Source organism: Heliconius melpomene, chromosome 4 (genome assembly GCF_056956725.1).
Source record: "Heliconius melpomene rosina isolate 202511_hmr_F chromosome 4, ASM5695672v1, whole genome shotgun sequence".
Lineage (NCBI taxonomy): Eukaryota > Metazoa > Arthropoda > Insecta > Lepidoptera > Nymphalidae > Heliconius > Heliconius melpomene.
In genome coordinates, this window is record NC_140392.1 from 5,527,610 (window position 1) to 5,545,029 (window position 17,420).

At 32.7% G+C, this 17,420-nt stretch overlaps 2 non-coding genes across 2 annotated transcripts; both read left to right on the forward strand.

Moving 5' to 3' along the window:
• The first annotated feature begins 15,861 nt into the window (after nt 1-15,861).
• On the forward strand, nt 15,862-15,933 carry TRNAE-CUC (transfer RNA glutamic acid (anticodon CUC)). The gene has a single exon. It is a non-coding gene; the product is annotated as a tRNA-Glu (tRNA).
• Nucleotides 15,934-17,077: 1,144 nt separating this feature from the next.
• TRNAE-CUC (transfer RNA glutamic acid (anticodon CUC)) lies at nt 17,078-17,149 on the forward strand. Its single transcript has one exon. It is a non-coding gene; the product is annotated as a tRNA-Glu (tRNA).
• The last annotated feature ends 271 nt before the right edge of the window (nt 17,150-17,420 follow it).

Below are 17,420 nucleotides of genomic sequence, written 5' to 3' on the forward strand. Positions count from 1 at the left end.
GACATACACCCAATTACTTAACCGGATGCTAAATTTCACCATTCTAGATCATCTGGAACTTGGTTAACATTAAGGTCTATAGGTCAGTCACCCCCCTAAAAATTTACGATTTTTGGACGTCATTATCTAAATAACTGTTTGAGCTGTATTTATGAAATTTTATGGACGTATACAGGTAGGGGGTCTAAATATTTGAGCCAAATATGACAGCTTTAGGTGGAATAGTTTTTGAGTTACGAATAGGTAAAAAGTGGCTTCAAATGGTTCGTGTAAAATAACACACGGTGCTGCTCGCCAGTTCTGAAACCCAGAAACTTGGCACGCGCTCCGCGCGTTTTAAATGTCATTTTTCTCTTTTTGTTATATACTTATCTTTTGTATTTTTTTCAGTCTCATAATACAAAGTGCAAGTTTAGGTTCCTCCATCCATCACACTTACGTAATATTAAAATTTGTTGCTTGCTATAAAAATATATACAAAATACTGGCGACTATATCTATATTTATAAGCAATATTATAATATTTGTAATATTATAGCTTATCCTAGTCCGTTGAATATTTTTTCCATGAAACTGGAACAAATATCCATCCTTGTTAACTTTCATATTAGTAGCATTAATTACTCAACAAAATAATAATAAAATTTCTTATAAAATAAAAATGAATGTAAGCTAAATGGAATTTCGATATCGACCAATGCCAATCCTTAAATCGTAATTGCACTTTTTAGTTTCCTTTGCGTTGGGCGTGTAAATTTATTCAGATTTGCGGAAAACTTGGATCGTCTCATATTTTCTTAATGTAAATATTTGTATTATATTTACGATCCAAACGATGTGTTTGAATAATATTTTCGTATTAAATGAGCAACTCTTTACATTTTTATGCAACTTTATATAGGACCTAGTGGTATGACACTCAGTTCTCCATTCTGCATCATTTTTTGGGATTTGATCGGATAAGAGTATCTAATGTCTCTGCAGTAGGTATAGTGTTATTTTTTTTGTTGTATTGTTAGAAATTAGACTGCAATCACTGTTCCGAACGACGCTCTTTTGTTTTTCACATGAGCTGAATGATATTAGCCCCATTTGCCTTTACATCGACTCCGGGTAGGTGAGTTAGGTGATTCTCTGTCCTTGAGAAATTGCAAGCATTATATGACTGCTTGAGAGGGTGTCGACAGCGGCAAAGGCGTCTCCTGTAGGACAGGCTAGTAAACGACTTAACGATTGTTTTATAGCAGTGGGAATGTTAGTGGTGGGTATCGATAATATATTAATTTGCATAATAAGGTTCCCTTCATACCTATATTCTCGAATTGTGCTTGTAAAATATTTATATATACTGAAAATCGACGAAAAAGAATATCTCCTTCAATGTAAATTATTTATTTTATCTAAAGAAAAGCCAACGTTTATTTCAAGCAGGAATAAAATGAATATGAACTGGTTGGATTTTCTAGGAATCCCTGAGCTCGCCCCAAGCTTTACTATATCTTTGGATTGCAGCGAATCTCGCAAAGCCCACTGGAGGCGCCTACACAAACAAATACTGATTAGGCCTCATATTGCTTTTCAGTTTAAACAAGATACAAACGCTAAACAGGTTTACCTTAGAGAAACCTACTATCTAGGTGTCAAATATTTTCTTATATTTTCATATGTTAAATGTATAAAAATATTATATTATGTTGTTAATAATATTTTTATTTGTGTAAAAAGTCCATTTTGAGTTGCAATGACTCAAAAACTTTTTATTGTTGGGATTGAACCTTGAACCATGTAATTGAGTTCAATTTATATGGAATTTAAAGAATATAATCTCTTCTGTATGTATTTTATATCTTACTTACTTTTGCATTACTTTATTCTATTCTATTACTAGCGGCCAGCTCGCGGTTACACCCGCGTGAACTATGTTATTATTAATTTCTGTCTCCATGACTACGTCCTAGTGACGTCTATGCAAAATTTGAGACTCTTAGCATTTGTAGTAACGAAGTTTCATACAAACTTTCGACCCCAAAAACAACCCCTTAGAAGTCGAATATTGAAAATTCCCGTCTTAGTGAGCACCTACGTCCTATAAGTAACTCCTATGCAAAATTTCAGATTCCTAGCACTTGTAGTTTCTGAGATTTCGTGATGAGTGAGTGACCTTTCGATTTTATGTATATAGATTTAAATAAATATTTTGCTACCATTATATCATAAAATAATTTAAAATACGTACAATAGCTTATATATAATTCTAACTTAAAATTCCATGTAATTTTTATACAATTCATCCAACAATAGTACGAAACCGTAGAAATAGAACTAGAACATTAGGTTCTCTGTCTGTTAAAGCACTACTGCGGAACTTAAAGTAAACTTAGGGACCAGCGAGCAAATACTTGTTCTACTCTATCCCAGTTCTGAAGTGCTAAATATCTTTGGGAAGTTTTATCGTCCCTTGTTATTTTAATTTGTTTTAAACGTATAAAATTAAACTTTTTTTTATGGAATAAGACAAGGCAAACGAGCGTACAGGTCACCTGATGGTAAGTGATCACCAACGACCCCGTGTAACACCAGAGGAGCTACAAGTGCGCTGCCGGCCTTTAAGATATACACCTGCCGGCCTTTAAGGAAACACTACCTCAGGTAGAAATAATAAAAAACCAATTAAAAAAATATTTTCGAGTGAAATTTGAACCTAAAAATAACTCGTTCAATCAGAATACATCTTACCATAAAAAATAAGAAACAAAAGTAATACAAACATTTTTCTAATACAATTTGAACCCAAAATTAACGCTTATTCAAACCTCTTACGTAATACAAGATGTTATTAATATTTTATGACCATATATATCCAAAATGTCAACACTAGTGTTGATTCATTACATCTTATACGCACATACTCGTACAAGCACAACTAAGGACAATTGGACATTGTTTCACGGAAACCCGCATTATTATAACAATAATTACGCGGCCATTTCCCAGCACTTTCATAACAATAAGCAGTTGTTTAATATGATAATTTGAGTCCAGAGTGCTGTAAGATTATATAAGCTTAGGTTACTTAATTTTTTTAATATTATCTAGAATAGTCTAGTATTCTTGTTAAAATAGCTATAGAATGTTTTTAGTTTTATCACCTTCGTTCTATTTCTAATATTATAGAGATTTAGGTAATCTTAATTTCAGATCTAATCCTTTTTCTTCCAATTCCACGCTGTATACCGAATGTAACAGGAAAGACAGAGGGACTAACAATTTTTCAATACATATTTACGAATATCGACTATTAAAAGAATAGAATTATCGACTTTTAAATAATAAAAAATATAATTTGACCTAATTTGAAGATCAATAGAGCACAAATCACATCACGAAAATTACATTTTAAGAAGTCGAAATATAAATTTAAGTAAATATTTCATTTCTTCGAGTGGGGATCGAACTCACAACCAGTCTGTTTACAGTCACACTGGCCCTGCGCCATGACTGGCCTCAGTACTAAATAAAATAACAAAAATATATTTGCTTCATAACCACGATATTATGTTAAATTAGGTAACGTCCGTTTAATACGAATTTATTATACACAAGGATTAAATAGAGAAAGGTATGCGTCATTACGTTAAAAGCCTAAATGTCTCTTCAATGCTTTATGTTGGCAACATTACTTTGACTGTAAAAGTTTCAAATAAAAAGATTTCTATTTATATTTTTCCCTTTATACTTACTTAAAAGGCAAACTAGATTCAGAAAGAAATAAAATTCTTACTTTTCGCTCTCAAAGCATTTCTTCGACAAAATAAATGGTAAATGTTAGTGTTGTCAATTAATTAGTTATTGCAAGCTTGAAACGTAAATTTTATAAACACAACTTTGTTTGTAAATAAAACTATCTTTGGTTTGGAACTAGGAATAATATATTTTTGTGAGACGTCGAGGTTTCGAGTTTCGAGGCCGTTGTGTGACTGTAACGACGGTTGTGGATTCGATCCCCACTCGAAGAAGTGAAATATTTATTTACATTTAAATTTTCATTTCTTCGCTCTGGCGTTGGGTTTTGGCACTCAACAGAATCCTCCAGAATTCGGCAGAAAGTGGGGAACGGTGTCTCAACACTAGGATCCCTCTATCTAGCGTGAAACTGATTGTTTATTATTTATAAGATGTAGCGTAGAGGTACAAGAGTGTGACTGTAACGCGACGATCGAGAGTTCGATTCCCACTAGAAGGAAATGAATTACTATTTATGAATATTTTCATTTCTTCGCTCTGACAGTAATGCAAAAACACAGCGTTGAGTTTCGAACCTTCGAAATGGGGAATGGTGTGTCCTCACTCTATGTTCCCTCTGCCTACCCTGCTATATGCGGGATACAGTGTGAAAATGAAAAAAAAAATGAAAATAATATATTTATATGTAATGGAAATATAGGCAAGAAAATGCCGATTTCCTACACCGACACGGAATAGGCAGTACGGTCGAATAATAAACGTAGAATATATATGTATATGTACGTATATACGTACTTGTATATACAGCGTGTGGCTGTGCCGTACGTTTGTTACATTAGATATAGAGCATAAGGACAATTTACATAACCTTATTTTGTTATACATATTTTGGTAAGAAATTCAAAGCTTGATTTCGAATTGATTTTGTGATGATTGCTAATTATATTTATTTTCAATTCAAAACATAAAGTAAGTCAGTAGTAGTAGTGTCAGTGAAAATATAGAAAAAAATCAGCTCCACGCTGTATCCCGCAAACAGCAGGGTAGGCAGGTACCTAGTGTTAAGACACTCCGTTCCCCACCTTCTGCCGAATTCTGAAGGCATTGCGTGTTGAGTGGCAGAACTCAACGCCGTACTTTGCCTCAACAACAGAGCGAAAAATGGAAATATAAACGTTCCTCGAGTGGGGATCGAACCCACAACCGTCACGTTACAGTCACACCCTTGTGCCGCTGGGCCACGACGGCCAATAATATAGAAAAGGATTACTCAATTTTCTACTTCTTACAAAACTATTTGTTTAAACAAACCAGGGAAACAAAAATCTCAGACTATAACTAAAATATTTAACAATTTTAAAAATGTAGAATGGTTTTTTATATAATAAGTAGGTTGAGAAGTTGAGGATTTAATTAAGGACTTTTGTTACTTAGCTAAGTATTAAGTTTTATCGCAGAATTAAAATAAGGAGATTACGAGTTTAAAACGCGTAGATGATAGCACAAAGCACTCAAAAAACTGTTGAGGTTCTTTATCGAGCGAGCTGTTTTACTTGTAGGTTGTAAAAATAAGGTTATTTTAACTGAAGTATAAAATACAATTTCACTTACTAATATTAGGGAGTATTTATTATATAAACACATTTTTTTTATAAATAACACATATTTACATATATCGTTATATCAGGAACTATATTGTATTGAAAAAAATATAAAACTGCCCAAAAAATATACAATGTAAATATAACAAGATTGTATTTATTTAAAAAAAGGGAATTTAAATAAAAGTAAAAATTTTTATTTACGCTTCAATTTTAAAACTAAAAGGTATTTTGTGTGCTCACGTACACAAAACACAGCGTTGAGTATCGCCACTGGGCAGCGGAGTGTCTTATCACTCCGCCCCCTTTGCCTAACCCGCTACACGTGATACAGCGTGAAGCTGAGAATATAAAAGTTTGTAGAACAAAAAGGGACTGATTAATGAATATGGAACAGTATCCCATATTACTTTTACATTCTTGTGGTATTATTTCTAATAAGCGATCAATCTTGCCAATAATCATTCTTTCTTATTCTTTTCTTAGGTTAACAGAGGTTTCTCATTGTTCCGGAGATGGGCGTATCGAGTAAGTAGAAGCCAATCACGATATCTTTTCACACAATCGAGTAATAAATAAACTATGATATTCTATTAACACTAGAAGCGCCCCCGTCCCATTTTTGACCCAAACGCAAGTTTGATTGTATATAACTTTTTTATTTGTTAATTTATGTAGATGAAATTTTTTTACTATTACCAATTTTACACCTTTATTTAATTAAAGATATAAATAATTTTATAGCAGTCATACTTTTTGAAAAAAAATTAGATTTACCTAGAACTGCCGCTGGGTCATTTTTGTCCCGCCATTATTATTTTGTTATTTGAGGGTATAATTTGACATATTTTCATGCCTCGGGGACGAGGTGGAGGTGAAAGGGCGATGCGGGGGCGGAAAAAAATTGAATAGTAGGTTTAGCAGTGAATGCCTAAGTTTTTAGGGTTCTGTAGCTTTTAAGGAAAAAAAAACCCTTATAAGATCATTTTTTTGTCCATCCGTCTGTCTGTGCCTTTATTTCAGGAATGCTTGGAGAAATCGAGTTGATATTCATATGAGTATATGAATATCAACTATATGACGATCTACAGTCCCTTAATTTCCTGAAAAAGCGCCCTTAAAAAAAGATATGACCATTTACATAGTAAAAAACGTGTATTTTGACACTATAAAGGGAATTAAATTAATAAGGTACTTTCAGTGAACTTAGAATTATGAAATTTGGCAGCTAGCATCTACATGTAGTACAAGTACAGGAAAAAATCTGAAAACTATACATTTATGTATAAATCTTAAAAAATAATAGCCTGAAAAGTGGGGTAAAATTGGTGTCAATACTAAATTTTGCCGCTAGTTCAAGTGAGGTATCAGATGAAAGGATAACTAAGCTAGGCTTGAATTTCAGAAAAAACACTCGATACCATATGTGGACAATTGTAGGGTAGGTAGAGGGAACCTGGGAACCTAGTGCTATGCACTCCGCTGGCATTTTCCGCCAAATTCTGGAGGCATTACCACGCAATGTTCATCATCATCATCATCATCTGTGATGTATCACTGATGAAGAATATATTAATGCATTACTTGGCCTAATAATAATATTAACTAATTTCAATAACTTATAATTTTGTAAGAGTTATTCAGTTAGTTGTCACGACCTTAGAACGTATTTGAAATATTTGATTCTTTCTTTGTGTTTTGTTTTTTGGTACTTTTATGTTTGTTAAATAATAAGAATTGATTATTAAAGATGGTTTACATACTTTACGATTTATTTTAATAATATTTTTTTTGTATTATACCAACAATCAACATAATAAGTAGAATGGGACAAATTTGTCACGACGGCGGTTCTAGGGGGGTCTCAATCTTCGGCACTTCTAGTGTTAAGAAAAGTCGATGTGCGGGGGCACAAAATGTGACTGTAAAAAGAACAGGTTGTGAGTTCGATTCCCATTCAAGGAAATGAAATATTTCATTTTATCATTTATTCGCTCTTGTGTCGTAAAGCGTTGAGTTGCGCCACTTAAAGATCTCCAGCACTCGGCGGACAGTGGGGAGCGGAGTGTCGTAACACTAGTCTCCCTCTGCCTTAGTTGCCACATGCGAGATACAGCACGAGCTACAGAAGCTGATGAAAAAAAATATTTTATCTTATAACCAATGCGTATTATTACTGTTTTTAAGTAAACATTTTAGTTTTGATATTACGTTCATAGACTAAAGCCTATATGTAAACCTTTTAAGGTTTAGACATATTCTAAGAATTGTTTTAGGGTTCACAATTTATATTATAATCGACATAACACGACTAAAAGAGGGTATTATCTTGTAGCTATATTCGATCCAAATTTACTAGACTATTGAGACATCTTTCAAACCGATAAGATAAAGGCCAGCAAACTATCACCGAGGGATTCGGTAACTGTTCCTCTCTATTCAATTTATGGTAAATTGGTTAAAACGATTGTCTACTAACAATGGCTAGCTATAAATTTCTTGTTAATATATAAACTTGACGTTATTTAAAAGGCAAATAGCTATGGGCGTGATGTTAGAGTTGGTTAAATTCTTCTTGAAGGAACCTTTTCACCACCCTGTGTTCAATATTTCATCCCCTCTTTAAATATTAAAAGAGGGGATGAAATATTGTATTAATTTATTTTCTCTATTTTCTTTAACAATTTAATATAAAATTATTTCATTACTTTTATCTTTTTCCTATTGTACCTCTAAACACAAGTAGACTTCTTGACATTGTAAGCTGCTTATAATATATCTTAGTATCTTGTTAACATAATATAACAGCACTATTATTGGTTTTATATAAAAAAATAGATTATTAAGATTATTACGAGTAAAAGAACGTATCATCAGTAGTTTCAAAGTTGAGAGAGAGAGAGAGAGAGAGAGAGAGAGAGAGAGAGAGATGTGATGGAAAATCTTTTTTTTTAATTGATGAATTAGAATATTTGGTCGACTAAGATTCGTGTTACGCAATCAAAGAACATTGGCAGTGAACCAAAAAATGGTCTCGACACATTAAACGATTTGAAAATCCTGTGATTATCACCGCTTTAGATGGATTACACAAGATCTAGTGGACTAGCACTACCGGTAAAATAAAGATCGATAGAGAGATATATAGAATCCAATTGCTTTCTATGGAGAAAATAGATAAAAATATCATTTTTTTACTTTAAAGTATTGAAACGCACGGCAAAGGCGAAGTTGTAGTTCAATACATTACGGTAACTAAATTAAATACCACTTTTAATTCGTTTTTCGCTAGCTTTAGAATAAAAATATTTGTTCATAAAATCTATTCGAGTTTTGAACGTCAAAGATAACATATGCAATGAAATAAATAATGCAAGCTGTTACGACGGAACGTAAATGATGGTTAAACCACTTGGGAGTTCATCGGGTAAATCGGTCCGCTGCTACAATGTATATACTTGTTTTGGTATATACTCGTTGTATATACATATATGTATGTTATTATATATTTACCAATCTATATTTATACTTATAATAAAATCGTAACGGATCGGTGTTTGTACATAAAAGATATATAAGAGAAAAAATGTTTTTGGTTTGTTTGCTTGTTTGTTTGTGTGTTTGTTCACGGTAATTGATAGCTTAACCGATTTAATTGCAATTTTTAGTTCCAACCGGTTGATAAATAAAAAAAGTTATTAATAACTATTTTATGGAATTCACGGAAGCTTTACTTTTCAATATGGATATAAGAATTGTTTTTAACATGATATTATTATTGGAAAACGAAAGTAATGTAGATCTCAATAATTATGTTCAAGCAGACAAATAAATAAATAAAAAAATATGAACTATTAGATACTTACTACCGTACTAATAAATGGAGGACTTGTTAATTACCCCCTACAATATTTTCTTTAGGTGTTTACTAAATCAGTCTTTACAAAATAAATTTATTAACTTCTCCGTTCTAACTTCGTCATGGCCCAATATGTTAAAGTCATATCACAGCAAAGGTTCTCACATTTATGTATGTACATATATACATATATATATATTTAAACGAACTTTCTTGTGAAAGTGGAACACGAATTTATAATCTCAAACACGCGTTTGACTTTGGAGCTCTTAATTTTATAAACGGCGCCAGCAATTAGGAGTGAACAAAATTTTGTTCACCGTAAGGCGGTAGCATATTATAACGAATTTTAGTCATTCACATTAAAATTTTACTCTTTTCTTTGAAAGTTTGACCTGAATTGGATTAAGTATTTTAACTGAATTATTACCAATCCACTTTATAAGTTTATGAGTAATATGTAGTTAAGCATAGTTATTATCTATATATATATAAAATCGAAAGGTCATTCATTCATCACGAAATCTCAGAAACTACAAGTGCTAGGAATCTGAAATTTTGCATAGGAGTTACTTATAGGACGTAGGTGGTCGCTAAGACGGGAATTTGTTTGTGTGTCTAAGGGGTTGTTTTTGGGGTCGAAAGTTTGTATGAAGTTTCGTTACTACAAATGCTAGGAGTCTCAAATTTTGCATAGACGTCATCATGACGTAGTCATGGAGACAGAAATTAATAATAACATAGTTCACGCGGGTGAAACCGCGAGCGGGCCGCTAGTTATTTATAAATATAATAATACTGTAACAGTGATTAATTCTATACATATAATTCGAATATTATTCAATTTTAGTGTGTCTATCTATGTCCTCGGAAACAAATAGGCTGTAATTTATCTCGAAGTTCTGAATTCCCGATATAAAACCTAAAACCCAATGTAAATTCTAGCAGCCCGTCTAATCTATATGAGGTATTAATATAGCTTTTAAGCAAAAGCTGGTACCATGATAAGCATTTTCTCATGACATAAAAATATAAAATTTTTATATAGAACCCTAGCAACCTAGCTAAGCCTTAAGATATGACTATATAACACCTTTGTAAACGTTGTTGAACGTTACGCACATTTTCTAAGGATATTAAATGATAAGGATATTAGAAGTCTAGTTGCCTTAAGAAAAAAAATGTGATATTTTATTTATCTTATCTAATGTGGGGAACGGAGTGTCTTAACACTAGATTCCCTCTGCCTACCCCGTCCCTCCCCCTTCCCGCTGATTTAATTTAATTTCTAATGTGTAAATATATAATTGTCTAATACAAAAACTCAAATAAATAAATATAACTCCTATTTTCATAGATCATGGATATGAAAATTACTTCTTGTTGATTCATTGGTTGTTTATGAAAATTACCAATTCAGTAAAATATGATTTACACAATTCAAAACAACTGAAATAATGAGTAAGTATAAATCTTTAAGTATACCCTAAGGATCTATAAATAACTGTAACTAAGTAAGAGAAAAGTCGTGTAATTTCTCACTTTTGACAGAAAATAATAGCACTTCGAGAAATGATTGGTGCCATCACACTTTTCTATTACGGCCGTCACTTATTCATCCGAACGTAGCTGAGACAAATCAATAGGGATTGGATGAATAAGAATTGAAATGAATCGAAAGGTCTCCGTCCTTTATAATGTTACTGAGCATGTAGGTACTTATATTAGTTTCTTTTTATATAAAACTAGCGACCCCCTTGCGGCTTCGCCCGCTTTTACTACTGGATTATTCATATAATGTATGTTTGCAAAGCACTTAAGATAATGTGAAAATTAATTAAACCCTAATGTAACCCGCATTTTCGTAGTTTCAATAAGAATTTTCCAATTGTTTTACACAGCAAGGATTTTTTAGTAGGTACCATAATTTTAAATCTGTGCTACTAATCTTTTCAAGTACTTATTAAAATATTTTTAAATGACTATTTTTAAATGGAAGAAATTATAAACAAAAGCCTACCTACTAATAACTACTATAAAAAATATGAAAACAAATATATCGCGCTGAAATAATACATTCAACTCCAATTATCCAATACGTGCAAACGCATCTAAATCTTCGTTGCTATGCCTCTATAGCGGGCGGGTTTTTTTTCGAGCCTGTGGTTAATGCTGAAGAGGGTATTCTGTCCCTGATGAAAAGCAAGGACTATGTGGCTGCCTGTGAGGAAAATTAAATAGAATGCATGGGCCGGGAATCGAACCCGGGCCGCCCGCGTGGCAGGCGAGCATTCTACCACTGAACCACCGATGACTGCCCATGACACGCTTGTATAAGCAATACGTCGCGGGGCGGCAAGGATGTTTTGATATTGTAACAACTTCTAAAGTACTTATTAAAATGAAAAAACAGTAAAAGACAGTTTTGATCTACATTAAATGGCTAACGTAACTAATATACTTATTTATATGCTGAGAGTAAGGGATAAGTAAAACTTGAGTCGGCACAGCTGATGTGTCAACGACGTGATGTGTCAACAATTAAATGCGTTTTTCTCTAATACTATTCGCAATTTCGAAATAGTGTAAAAAGCAAATTTTATCTTCGTTTAACGTAGAAAATTAATAAAGTATTTTAAAGGATAAGGATTAATACCATTATGGAAAAATATCCCTCACAATAAAAAATATATTGAAATTACTATTTTTAGACAGAAATATGATCACTACACGTTATTCTTAAAAGATAAAAATATGCTCTCGCGGACTTTTTTGTAGATCTTATTAAGAGGAACAATACTCCAGTACATTATTTTCATGTAGTACTTACCATTAAAGCAGCGCATGCGTGAAAGTGTCTCAACGGGTAGGACTTTAGACACATTTATCGTATTTATGTTAATTTACATAAGAATGTATAAATAATAAACTATATATAAACCTTCCCTGAGAAATACTCGACCTAATGGTGAAAACTGCATAAAAATCCGTTGGGTGGTTTAGAAGAAGAAGAGTTAGAAAGTTCAGACAGACACGAAAAGCGACTTTGTTTTATAAGATATAGGATAGGATTAGCGGCCGGCCCGCGGCTTCGCCTGCGTAAACTACGTTATTATTAATTTCTGTCTCCATGAGTACCTACCTCCTATAAGTGACGTCCATGCAAAATTTGAGATTCCTAGCATTTGTAATTTCTGAGATTTCGTGATGAGTGAGTGACCTTTCGATTTTATATATATATAGAAGATATATATTTTATGTCATAACTATCATATATTATTCACATATTTTTATATTACTGTTTTATTTTGATTAATAATAAAATAATATTCTAAAAAAAAGGTTTTAGAATTAATAACATTAATATAAATATGTGTTCGCCCATTTTTTGTAAAAATATATATGCAATTTACACACAGAAAACACTAAACCTACTAATAAATAGCCTATGAAATTAAATTTAACTAGAATTATACTTTTTTTTCGATCATGAGGTTTAGCCCTATTGGCTTTTACAGCGACACCGGGAGGAGAAGGAATGGGGGGGGAGTAAGAGGGTATTCCGTCCCTGAAGAAATGCAAGCACCACATAGTGGTGGAAAGTCGACGGCTGTAAGGGCGTCCCCTGCGGGACTCGAACCTCGGCTTGCGGCTGTCGAGCGACTGGGAGACTTTTACATAAATAACAATTTATATGAATTTATTTACTGATGCAACATTAACATTTTTCTATTATTATCTATTGCTATTATCTTGTTTTATCACATTTGTCATAAAGCGATACATACTAAAAGTGCTCTGATAACAGTTGATGGCCCAGTGGTTGAAGTAACTGCTACTTAAATTTAATAACAGAAAAATCTCGGTATAAAATTTTAGATAAAAATAAAAATCTTAAACATAACTTTTCAAAGCTGCTTAAAACTGTTTATGATGGAGCTTAATTTTCTTTTGCTTTATATACTATTATATAAAAACAATCAAAAACAATGCTTTTTTTACAGCTTTATGTCCCTCATATAAGGGTATTCAAAGATACTAGTATCCAGACTGAGATATTCGTAATCCGAGATATTAACAAAAATGCAATAAAAAGTTTACTATTGGTACATGTTGTTTCTACCTGTAAGGGGAATAACAATTTGCAATGTATTTTTTATTATTTATTTTGTGTAATTTTTCCATGTAATGTGTATGTTTTGTTGGTAGACCTTATGAATAAATAAATAAATAAATTCTGGGTGCATTATATTAAATGGGAATCGAACTCACAGCCTTTCGCGACTATAATCGCACGCTTGCGCCTTTGCCATACGACTGGCCTCCATAATGTTATATTTACTAAACTACGTAAATATGTCTGTAAAACGAAATTATTATGAAGCAACTGCAAATTCTTAAATTAATTACTATTTAAAATATTTAATAGTTCCTTTAATATTTCACTAGCACTGTATTTTGTTCTTATTCTATCATTAATCAAGAGTGTATGCGCGCGACAGCGGTATTGAAACTATTTCCGACTTTTACAATCTGTTCCATAATTACGGAAGGGATAAATTATTTACACTATAAACTATTAACGTGATAGTTTAAAAGAAAAAATATATATTATAGGAAATATTTTGCATGAAAACTATTTAGTGTAGATTCTGATTTTCAAGGTCTCTGAAGGTCACTTTTTCAGGACAGGCTCCCTATGCGGAGAAACTTTATAATTTCACTTTATTATTTACAGTTATTTACAGTACATACCTATAATACGAGTATGTTTAATTTCTTATAATACATATTTTTTCTTTTTCTACCCACTTCATAAATCCACAAACAAAAAAGCGAATAAAATATTCAAAATATAAACATTTCTTTAAAAATATTCACAAATAAAGAATGAAATATAAAGCATTGTCCTCGTCGAGCGCGATAAGGCTCCCCCATGTCAAGGAAAGAACGGAGTGGATTAAGAGAACGATGTGAACTAATCCCGCTGACCTATCTGTAAAGACCTAATAAATTGAATTTATTTCCTTTGAAGGATTTATTGAAGCTGCTGTTCTCAATCTTGATCAATGAAAGTACAATATTGATAGGTATTATATTTTTGCTTATACTTTTAAAATAAAGTAAATAAATCAGCTTCACGCTGTTTCCCGCACACAGCAGGTAAGGAAGAGGGAACCTTATGTTCAGGCACTCCGTTCCCCACTTTCTGCCGAATTCTTCGCTCTGGTGTCGAGGCAGCGTTGAGTTCAGCCACACAACAGGCAATGCCTCCAGAATTCGGCGGAAACTGAAGAACAGAGCTTCTTACTACTTGGCTTCCTTTGGACTAACCTACTACATGCGGGGAACATCATGAAGCTGAAAAAACAAATATAGCTCAAAGATTTCTTTTAAGATTTATAAAAGATAAAAGTTAACAAAGTATTATGATAATAAATTCGCATGTAATAAAATAATGGTTTACATTAAAAGTTACTTCATCACAATCAGTAACAAGGAAGCAAGGAAAGTTTGACATTCATTAATAATTTCACCCCCCCAAACCCCCCAAATAATTTAATCAAAGTTGAGGTTCGGCTAAGGGACTGCTAATTTCATTTCAGTGTTCAAAGATCATAAGCCATTTTATATAGTATTGTTATCATTTCAAACAGCCTCTCTGTGGAGTACAGATAGCATATTTGCGTATTAAATTTTATACGTAAGTAAAGTACAGGGAGGTACGATGGTAGTCGTGGCGCGACAGGTTATGGGTTCGATTTCCACTTTGCTAAAATAACGTAGGTCTGGCGGCTCTGGAATTTGAGGCTATATACATTTATAAAGTAGTACATTTTAAAAGCGCTTTAAAGTATTCCATATTTAAGAAAACAAAATACTTTTTAGAAAACATAAAATTTTAAACGTAGTGGGATTTGAACCCGCACATCTTGTAAATGCGCCTTCCACAAGATTTAGAAAGATTTTACCTTTTCCACCAGAAAGGATTATGTAGGTGTTGTAATTCTTATTACCCCCCCAAAAACGAATCTTCTATTTAGTTAATTTTGAAGGTATAACGAAAATAATGCCATTATGACCATCTACTCTCTAAAGCATCGTTTTAATTACATAATTTTATTGTTAAACAACATTGTATGTAACTATGCGTTTGTTGTCTGTCGGTTACGATCATAAACGTTATGTTTAATTATGATTTTATATGCTTTGCTAACAGTTAATTAACTGTAATGGCCGAATATAATATACGGTGTTTTAGTGTACATACATTTTACGTTATGTGTATATAAATAGTAATGTAATTAATATATATGAAAAGAAGATTAATTGACGCCGTCATGGACCAGTGGTGCAGGGGGGGGGGGGGGGGCACTTACACATAACGTTTGGGTTCAATCCCATTGACCCTGGACCTTGAGCGACCATTGCGGAAGCTATATTTAACGGTTATTAATCAAATTCAAATATTTTAATTCAAAATAGAAAGTTACAAGCTTTATTTCTTGAACGCCTCAGACCTGAGAAGAGCCGGCGGAAGAAACTCAGCGGGAATTATTTTTTTAAATTTAAAACAAATAATCAATTGGTGATCTTCCAGATATACTAATATATATAACCAAAGATAAAAATGAAATGTTCACCTATATTTACACATCCGATATGGTCTAGTGGCTAGGATACCTGGCTCTCACCCAGGAGGCTCGGGTTCGATTCCCGGTATCGGAAAATATTCTCTGTTGGCTTTCACAACTTTTGTTTTGTTTTTAAATCAAGATTTTTTTTTTTCACTTTAATTATCTTTTCGATATTTAAGCATTTGCCTTCTATTCTTGATGCGGAAATAGAACTTCATATATTGTATTATAAAGTTTATAGCTTTAATAAAAAAAAAAACGTTTTAATATTTATTGCATTGAAAATTGCAATCGTTGTGATCGTAGTGTATCGGCATCTGCCTGTCCACTTCGATGAAATAATTCGATGAAAAAGAGCAAGACATATATATCTAAACAATTTTTAAGATCTTTTAACATGTATATTTTTCTTCAGGGTAGACAGAAAGAACTTAATTAAAACTTAACAGCTAAAAACAGGCCGTCGCGTCGTGACTCAGTGGCACAAGCGTGTGACTGTAAATGCAACAGCTGTGGGTTCAAATCCCTCTCAGGAGTATGAATTATTATTTATAAATATTATTCATTTCTTTGCTCTGGCACCGAAGCAGCGTTGATTTCCGCCACTCAACACGCAAATCCTGAAAAATACATCAGAATGTAGGGGACGGAATGTCTTAATACAAGGTTCCCTCTGCGTACCCTGCTATATGCGGGATACAGCGTGAAATAGCCAAAAAAATAAGTTATTGATACCACAAAACCACCATAAAAATACCATAAAATATATCACTGTATTACAGTAAGAGCCCCGCAGATACAGACTCGTATAATGTTTTATGACCTTCGGTTCTAATGCTCTCAGACTGATAATTATTAAATGAGTGCAGATATGCTCTAATGGAAATGTAAACAATTATTATTTTTACATATATTCCAATAGATCAGTTCATTTGATTCACGCTTCACGCTGTATCCCGCACACAGCACCCTGCTGTTTTCCTGTTTTCCTGTTTTCTCGAGTGGACATCGAACCCACGACCAGTCGCTTTTACCGTCACATACTTATGCCCCTGTGCCACTACTGGCCTCGTTAAAATAATTGCTTTGAACCTTAAAACCATTTTAAATTATTAATAAGTTTTAAATGTATTTTCTAAAATCTCAATATAACACATATTTTGATTTGCTTATTACTCCTATATAAAACTATAATTATTATAAGTAAGATTGATATATTTAATAATTATATTACATCCGATATGGTCTAGTGGCTAGGATACCTGGCTCTCACCCAGGAGGCTCGGGTTCGATTCCCGGTATCGGAATATTTTACCAATATTTTAATTTCCTTTTTTGTTTAATTCAAAATAGTTGTAATCATTTTTTTTTTGTCACTTTATTCTTTTTTTTAAATCTTTAAGCATTTTCATTCTTTTCGATTCCCAGTAACGGAAATGCTAAGTCTAAATGGACAAAAAGTGGACTGACTTAACCAACTTCAAAAAATGTTACAAATACGTATTACATAATTCATATTTTTTTCCAACTACTCATAGTTGGATTTAGTACACTCTGAGAGTAGTACACGATATTCGT